Consider the following 9,755-nt stretch of genomic DNA (forward strand, 5'->3'; position numbering starts at 1 on the left):
GTTAATTTAAAGTAGCTTTATTGCTAGGATTAAAATAATTCACAGCCTTGGCCAATTGCCTAGACTGACTATTGTTCAGACAATATATTAAAAAAAACCATTATGGGTAGGATTTTAGGGCCTCGCTCATCCCAAAATCCCAGTCAACAGATTTTTCCGTGGTCCGCCCCACGCCCGCTCCGTTTCCCACGATAGGCAGGATGATAAAATTCCGGCATATAAATCAAAATTTGAATCTCAGTCTGTAGATATGGAAAGCCCAATGCTGGAAGCAAGAAGGAGCTGCCTTGGTGTACTGCCATGGTTGGGATTTGATTCCCTCAGGGTTGGTTAACACTTGGGCTCTCTCAGATCTGAACTGGAAGCAGTCTGGACCAAAAAGAAGAACCGTCCTTTCTCTCACACTCACATTCCATTCACCTTCCTCGACCTCGTTCTCCCTATTACTTTTCTCACCTTCCTTCACTCCCCCTCCCTCCTTTTCTTTCCCCCTCTCTCACTCACTCCCAGTCACACTTCTACTCCCGACTCTTCTATTTTCTGTCCTCTTGCTGCAGTGCCCATTGGCACTCTCGTGTGTGCGCCTCTCCAAGTCCCGAGGCATGTTGGCAGCTTTCTTTCTCACCATTTTATTTTGACCACCCCTCTCGTTGCCACAGAAGGCTGCGGAGACCAGATCATTGAGTGTATTTAAGACAGAGATAGACAGGATCTTGATTGGGATGGGGATCAATGTATAGGAGGAAAAGACGGGAGAATGAGAAACTTATCAGCCATGAAACCGGTGCTCCGGTTTCCTCCCACATCCCAAAGATGTGCTTTTAGGCTGATTGATTGGGTAACAAATTGTCCCTATATTGGACCTCCCTGATCCTCGCACATTAGGCGTAGACTAAAATCATGAATAGGTCACTGAGACAATGGGATGGCGGCGCGGGCTCGTTGGGCCGAAGGGCCTGTTTCCCGTGCTGTGTTGTTCTTTGTTCTTTGTTCTTTGATTGACTGGCGTAGCAGACTCAATGGGCCAAATGGCCTAATTCTGTTCCTATATCTTATGGTCTTACGGTTTCCTCCCTACCTTTCTCTTTCTCTCATTCATGTGAAAATGCATTGTCTTTGTTTCCGTCCTCCCATCTTTTTCTTTAAAGCTCATTTTAACCCCACACCCGTCTCTTTCTCTCCTCGGCACAGCGCCTTGCCGCGACTGAGATGTGCTTGACCAGTCATTTTCCCCATTTCCCACAAAAATAAGTCCACCTCATTGAAGGATAAATGCTCAGCTGGGGGAGAAAAAGCCAAAGGAAAAGGAACTTGTCAGAGAAACCCCCTTCTTCAAACATTTCAATGTATGTTTTGCGTCTTTAGCCTGTCTTCAGAACTGAAATTGTTATTTTGACACCATGCCCAGTGGTTACTATTAACCATCTTGTCGTGTTGACCCAATATAAGAAAGCTACGAATGGACTGACAATGGATCCCGTTAGATTTTTTTGAGGCGAGACGCCCAGAGACTGTCGAATGATTGGTTTAATGAAAGTCATCCTGTGTAGTTACTGTGTCTGGGCCAAGATCAAAATCAGGTCTTCTGCATTCTCTAGCTGATCTGTAATGTATCATAGAATCATAGGATCCCTACAGTGCAGAAGGAGAGCATTCGGCCCATCACTGACCACAATCACACCCAGGCCCGACCCCCACACACTTACCCCGGCTCATCCCCCGATTCTAACGGGCAATTTGGCATGGCCAATCCACTAACAAGCACATCTTTGCACTGTGGGAGGAAACCGGAGCACCCGGAGGAAACCCACACAGACACGGGGAGAACATGCAGATTCCACACAGACGGTGACCCAAGCCGGGACTTGAACCCGGGTCCCTGGCACCGTGAGGCAGCAGCGCTAACCGCTGTGCCACCATGCCACCTGTAAGGCCACATAAGTCTGAAAGGAATATGCGAGTATCTTTTTCTTTATTTAATCAGCCACATTGTGCGGGAGAATTCAATTGTAGCATCTTGGAAAACCTTTCTTTGAGGTGGTGGTGGTAAATGGGCGGTGGGGGGTGGTGGGGTAGTCCAGATCTTAGTTCCCCATTCTGGCTGGCACGGTGGCACAGTAGTTAGCACTGCTGCCTCACAGTGCCAGGGATCTAGGTTCGATTCCCAGTTTGGGTCGCTGTCTGTGTGGAATCCACACATTCTCCCCATGTCTGCGTGGGTTTCCTCTGAGTGCTCCAGTTTCCTCCCACAGTTCGAAAGCTGTGCTGGTTAGGTTCAATGGCCATGCTAAATTCTCCCCCACTGTACCCACACAGGAGTATGGTGGCTAAGGTAACTTCACTGCGGTGTTAATATAAGCCGAACTTGTGACGATAATAAATAAACTTTAAAAAAAACCCATTCCTCCCCCGTGTAGTCCCTCACTGCATTAGGCTACATTAAGATGTCCAATCACCATACAACATTGCAATGGCCATGGCAAGCCATAGATGGCGATGTGGGCTGGATGGTGCATAAGAACATAAGAAATAGGAGCAGGAGTAGGCCATCTAGCCCTTCGAGCCTGCCCCGCCATTCAATAAGATCATGGCTGATCTGTCGCTGCTCAGTTCCACTTTCCCGCCCTCTCCCCATAACCCTTAATCCCCTCACTTATCAAAAACCCATCAACCCGCGTCTTAAAAATATTTAGCGAGGCAGCCTCCACCACTTCAATGGGCAGAGAATTCCAGAGATTCACCACCCTTTGAGTGAAGAAGTTCCTCCTCAACTCCGTTCTAAACCACCCCCCTTTTATCTTGAGGTGTGCCCCCTAGTCCTACTGTCTTTTTTGAGCGGGAAGAGTCTCTCCACCTCTATCCTATCCATCCCATTCATCATCTTATACGTCTCAATGAGATCTCCCCTCATTCTTCTAAACTCTAACGAGTACAAGCCCAGTTTATTCAGCCTCTCCTCATAGCTCAACCCCCTCAACTCTGGTATCAGCCTAGTAAACCTCCTCTGCACTCCCTCCAAGGCCAAAATATCTTTGCGCAGGTGCGGCGCCCAAAACTGCACACAGTACTCCAGCTGCGGCCTCACCAATGCCCTATACAGCTGCAGCAAGACCTCCCTACTTTTATATTCAATCCCCCTCGCTCTGAAGGCCAGCATCCCATTCGCCTTCCTGACCACCTGCTGCACCTGCAAGCTGGGTTTTTGCGACTCATGCACAAGGACCCCGAGGTCCCTCTGCACCGTCGCCTGCTGCAGTTTTTCGCCCCGTAAGTAATAGTCCTTCCTACCATTCTTCCTACCAAAGTGGACCACCTCACACTTGCCAACATTAAATTCCATTTGCCATTTCCTGGCCCATTCGCCCAGCCTATCTAGATCCTTCTGCAGACTCTCCACACCCTCCGCACAATTTGCCATTCTCTTGGTGTCATCAGCAGAGTGATGCCAAATGCAATGGGTTCCCACACCGGCTGTGGTTAGTCATGAAGGCCCCGTCCTCTCACCTTTGACCTCACCTGTGTTGTGGTGACCCACAGGGGTTAGTATAACCGCCAGCCCCAAAGGGGAGAGCAGCCTTTGGTCCTCTGGGACCATGGCGACTTTGTAATCAGAGATATGGAAACCAGGAAAAGCTACTTACAAAATAAGCATGCGACATTTACACCACTTTATCGTTACAGGTATTAACATAGATTCTGAACCCAGATTTCCTGGTTTATTGTGTCAGTCCTGCCACCTCTATTCTCTCAAGTTCACCATTGAGAGTGACAATCAAACAAAATGGCTGGCAAGTTTAGAGAGCGTATTGTTTAAACATGTGACTATTATAAGTCGGGGAAAAATCCAAGTTTGTTTTTAGAAAAATCATGAAGTGCAGTTTAATTATCATAGAATCCCTCCAGTGCAGAAGAGACCACTTGGCCCATCGAGTCTGCACCAACCACAATCCCACCCAGGCCCTATCCCTGTATAGTCGCCCTGCTAATCCCCCTCACCCTAGAGTTAAATCTAGAATGGCCAAATAACCCAACCCGCACATCTTTGGTGTGTGAGGGGAAACCAGAGCACCCGGAGGAAACCCATGCGGACATGGGGAGAATGTGCAGTCTCCACACAAACAGTGACCCAAGCCGGGAATTGAACCCGGATCCCTGGTGCTGTGAGGCAGCAGTGCTATCCGGTATGCCACCATAATTGTGTTTCTTTCAACTGGTTAAGGGATAGAAGAAGTCCAATCAGTGGGCTCCGAGTTAATGCCCCTTTGCATACTATCCCTGTAGTTATAAGATCCCCGCAGGGCAGAAGGAGGTCATTTGGCCCATTACTGTGAAAGAGCTCTTACCCAGTTCCCCCCAACCTATCCCTGAAACGCCATGCACATCATTGGACATTTAAGGGCAATTTAGCATGGCCAGTCCACCTAACCTGCACACCTTTGGATTGCGTTTGAGACCACATTCTTCCCGATCAGGCGATTCGTACACCAGGCCTGTGAAACTCTCACAAGTGCACTCCTCCTTTCACATTCTCAACCGAGATCAGGGAGAGGGTCAGCTAGCCCACCCCCCCTCCCCCTCATGAACTGAGCTGAGTTGCGGGTCTTAGTGATGTGACCTTGATCGACAGTGTTCCGTAGGTGAAGCTTGGCGTGGAGATGCTGGTGTTGGACTGGGGTGGGCACAGTAAGAAGTCTCACAACACCAGGTTAAAGTCCAACAGGTTTATTTGGAAGCACGAGCTTTTGGAGCGCTGCCCCTTCATCAGATGAGTGCAGGATTTGGTGTGACATACCAAAATCTACCAAATCCTACACGACCAAATCCTGCACTCACCTGATGAAGGGGCAGCGCTCCAGAAGCTCGTGCTACCAAATTAAACCTGTTGAACTTTAACCTGGTGTTGTAGGTGAAGTTTGACCCTAATGTCCAAGCATTTCTGTCGCACTAGAGTGCGCTGTCCTTCACCGTTCCGCTAAAAGCTACAGCCCGCACACGTTTACTCTCTGAAACATTTGTCCGAAACTCCTCTACCTGACCCTTTCGGTCCCTACCGTTAAAAATTTCTTCTTGTCCATTTGTCCTAGTTCATTGACCAGTGTTTGTGAAGCACCCTAGTGACGTTAAAGACATTAAAAGGTGCGACATCCTTAAAGACCTATTTCTGCCTATGGCCGGTGGAGTAACAACATCAAAGGCTGCAATTCAACGTGACGTTTATTCACAGATATGTAAACATACCCCAGTAGGTAACACCTTATAACCCTGCTGAGGGGTATTAGTGATCAAGCACAGAATGCAAAAGACTTGAGATTTGAGTTCGTGGAAGCGGGGCCTACACTTAAGGCCTGAATGAGGTAAACATGACTGAGCAGTTGCTATGCAGGTGTACGCACACACACACACATGCGGAACTGTTTATTGGGATGTAGCAAAGCTTTGTGAAGCTGCCTGACCTATCCACAGATGTAAATATTGTACAATTAATTTATTGCTACTCTGCAAATTTCTTTTGTCGTGATGTAAAAACTGGAGGATCTCAATTTCTTGTTTGTACATTTTGTTCCCTGTTTGGCGTGCTCCTGTGTGACGCTACGCGATAATAAAGGTATTTTGTGTCAAAACCATTCGAGTCACGGACTACTTACTCTTTTTTCCTTTTTGCCACAAGCTCGTTAACAAGCCGCCTGGCAGGATATGTTCCCGGAGACATCAGGATATTGAATTTGATGAGCAGCCATGATCACGATGAAAGGCCAAGCAGGCTGGAAGGGCCAAATGGCCTCTAGCTTCCGTGGGTGGAATTTTCCCATCCCGTCCGCCACGGGAAGCGTAGCGGGTGGAACACGGATTCAGGCAGGATTTTCCAGCCTTGGGGGCGAGTGCAGCCAAAAATCCTGTCCTGTGGTTTCTAAGACTATGACCCCTGGATCTATGTGCTCTCACCATCAGGAACATTCTTTCTGAATCTATCCTGTCTCGTCCTTTTAGAGTTTTATAGGTTTCTATGAGATTCCTCCCTCATTCTTCAAAACTCCAGTTAATAACGTCCTAACTGACTCAATCTCTCCTCTTCTGCCAGTCCCACCAATCCAGGAAGCTGTCCCATTATAGCAAGAGCACCCTTAGAACCAGAGAGCCACAACAGTGCATTGACTCTTTGAAAGAGTATTTAATGCAGGCTCACTCTATCGATGTAACCTGTGCATTTACGATGATTAATCCAGCTAAGCTACATATTTTTGGACACTAATTTAGCATGGCCAATGCACTAACCTGCACATCTTTGGGAGGAAACCGGAGCACCCGGAGGAAACCCACGCAGACATGGGAGAACATGCAAATTCCGCACAGTCACCCAAAGCTGGAACTGAACCTGTATCCTTGGCGCTGTGAGGCAGCAGTGCTAACCACTGTGCCACTAGGCCACCCAAGAGAAAGAGACCAAAACTGCACACAATATTGCAAGAACATTCAAGATATATTTCAAGGTTGGCATGTTAGTTCACTCAGTATAATCTCCCTTTTTAATCAGGACAGGGTCATTTTATCTGCTATATATGTGTAAAATGCTGCAAATCTGAAATAAAACCATGTACATACACAGGATGGGTGCCCAAATGTACTAAAGAGCTTGCATCCATACAATACCTGGTCGCCAACTCAGGCTTAATGTTCGGTAAATTGCTCTTGAGGTGTGACCAGTGTCATAGACTGATGAAACACAGCAGGATCCCATAAAGAGGAACTGGGACCCAGTTTCTGGGGCCCTAAGTTCTATATTTCCCTCCCTAAATCTAATTGTTTCTCTCATTCCCTTTGTCCCTTTAAGCTGCACCTTAATGACCATCTCTTTAACTAAGCTTCTGGCCAGCTCCCTGCTCCTATGCTTTTTCTACTTGGAGGGGGGGAGGTTGGTGAATGGGATCAAAGGTTATCTCAGCCTTTTAGCTAAGATCAAGTGTAGTATCGACATGCTGGCCTTGGTTGAAGTCATTAGGTTACATTTTAGCTTCACTTGAAGCAATTTTTAAAGGCAGCATCTCGGCCATTTGGCTAAGATGCAATTGAGATCAAGCCTTGGAGGAGGAGCTACACCTACTCCAATCAGCTTGGATCATGTAGATCAAGCCCAGGAGAGGAGGTGAGAGCCCTGTCTTGTCAGCTTGGATCAGGAATGTCCCAACTTGTTGGGACTCTGAATTGGACTTGAATTAGAATTTTAAAAAATCAAAGGTTATGGGGAGAAAACAGGCTTAGAGAATTGAATCGGCTGATCAGCCACGATTGTAATGAATAGCAGAGCAGGCTCGAAGGGCCAAATGGCCTTCTCCAGCTCCAATCTTGTATGTTTTCTAAATCTCATTATGATAAAAGCTCTGGTGATCACAGACCTGAAACATTAGCCAAAATCTTACCGTAACAGAAATTTCCGTTGGCCTCCAGCAGGATTTTACAATTTCGAGAGAGGCCATATACTCATAGAATCCTACAGTGCAGAAGGAGGCCATTTGGCCCATCAAGTCTGCACCGTCCACAATCCCACCCAGACCCTATCCCCACGCACTTACCCTAACTAATCCCCCTAACACTAAGGATTAATTTTAGCATGACCAATGCACCTAACCTGCACATCTTTGGACTGAGGGAGGAAACCAGAGCACCCAAAGGAAACCCACGCAGACATGGGGAGAACGTGCAAACTCCACACAGAGAGTGACCCAAGCCAGGAATCGAACCCAGGCCCCTGGCGCCTTGGCGTGGGTTCAATCCCCGTGCTGGCTAAAGGCAATTATTTGTATGGGGTGGCAGAGTGACACTGCGCTTAGCACTGCTGCCTCACAGTGCGAGGGACCTGGACTCGATTCCTGGCTTGGGTCACTGTCTGTGCAAAGTCTGCACATTCTCCCTGTGCCTATGTGGGTTTCCTCTGGGTCTTCCGGTTTCCTCCCACAGTGTAGACGATGTGCTGGTTAGGTGCATTGGCCGTTCCAAATTCTCCCTCAGTGTACCCAAACAGGCTTTGGAGTGTGGCGACTAGGGGATTTTCACAGTTACTTCATTGCAGTGTTAATGTAAGCCTACTTATGACGTTGGGCCGAAGGGCCTGTTTCCCGTGCTATGTTGTTCTTTGTTCTAATAAATGAACCTTAAACAAGGGAAATTGATGGCGCAACTAGCATTGTCATTCAGCTAATCCTCGAGAGACTGGGTTCAAATCCCACTGCTCCAACAATGAATAACTCTGGAACTGAAAACCCAGTCTCAGTAATGATGACCATGAAACTATCATATTTTGTCATTACTAGCATTCTTTAGGGAAGGAAATCTGCCATCCTCACCTGGAATGACCGACATGTGACTCCAGAGTCATAGCAATGACTCTTAACAGCCCACTAAAATAGAGTAATAAACCACACAGTTTTGGGCAACAAATGCTGGCCATGTTGCACTGTACATCCTGTGAAAAGAATGAAGGAAAAAAAACGTAACCTTTCCACTTCACGGTGCCAGTGTTATCACCGAGTACTCACAGTCTGGGTAAGGTGAAAGCTCCACTTCCTCAAATTGACTCCAATTTCAGCGCCTACCTCAGAAGCCCGCCCCCTAGTGCACCACTGTGGAAATTCCCCATTTCCTTCATCAGTCCATCCTGTGGATCCCCTGTTATGAAGAAGGAACTTGCATTTATATAGCATCTTTCAGAATACCCCTATGTATTTTGCAATTATTCGCTATTTTTGAGAAGTGTAGTCACTGTTAAAACTCAGGTGAATTCAGCAGCCAATTTTCACAAAGTTTTTTTTAATCATTTGTGGGATATGGGTTTCACTGGCTGGGCCAGTATTTATTGCCCATCCCTAGTTGCCCTTGAGAAGGTGGTGGTGCGCTGCCTTCTTGAATCGCTGCTGTGGGTTGACCCACAATGCCGTTCAACTGCGAAGGAAGGGCGATATATTTCCAAGTCAGGATGGTGAATGGCTTGGAGGGGAACTTGCAAATGGTGGAGTTCCTTGGTACCTGCAGATACAAAGTGAGGTCCCACAAACAACACTGAGGTAAGTAAAACCAATTCACCTGTTTCAATTATCTGTTTCAAAAATGTGGAACGGCATCCTGGGGCAAACTCCTCTATCCTTCTTTAAATACATGGGATGTATTAGACCCACCCAAAATATAAGGTCTCATCTCAAAAGCTGAAACCTCCAACAGTGCAGCACTCCGACAGCCCAACACTGAAGTGTCAACTGGCAAGAACAGCAATTTAAAAAATGATATTGATGACAAATAATTGTTCATTAAGAGTTAAACGATTAGAGACTTGATCATTCTAACATAGAATCCCTACAGTGTAGGAGGCCATTCAGCCCATCGAGTCTGCAACAACAACGATCTCACCTAAGCCATATACTTGTAACCCCATCCTACTAACCCTGCTGACCCTGGGGTCAGTTTAGCATGGTCAATGCACCTAACCCGGACATCTTTGGAGTGTGGAAGGAAACCGGAGGAAACCCGCGCAGAATGGGGGAAAACGTGCAAAACTTCACACAGATAATGACCAGAGGCCGGAATCGAACCCAGGTCCTTAGTGCTTTGCGGCAGCAGGGCGGCATGGTGGCACAGTGGTTAGCACGGCTGCCTCATAGAGGCAGGAACCCGAATTTGATTTCCAGCTTGGGTCACTGTTTGAATGGAGTTTGCACATTCTCCCCATATCTGCGTGGGTTTCCTCCGGGTGCTCCGGTTTCCTCCCG

The sequence above is a fragment of the Carcharhinus amblyrhynchos genome, chromosome 23 (genome assembly GCF_965287045.1).
Source record: "Carcharhinus amblyrhynchos chromosome 23, sCarAmb.v2.hapA, whole genome shotgun sequence".
Lineage (NCBI taxonomy): Eukaryota > Metazoa > Chordata > Chondrichthyes > Carcharhiniformes > Carcharhinidae > Carcharhinus > Carcharhinus amblyrhynchos.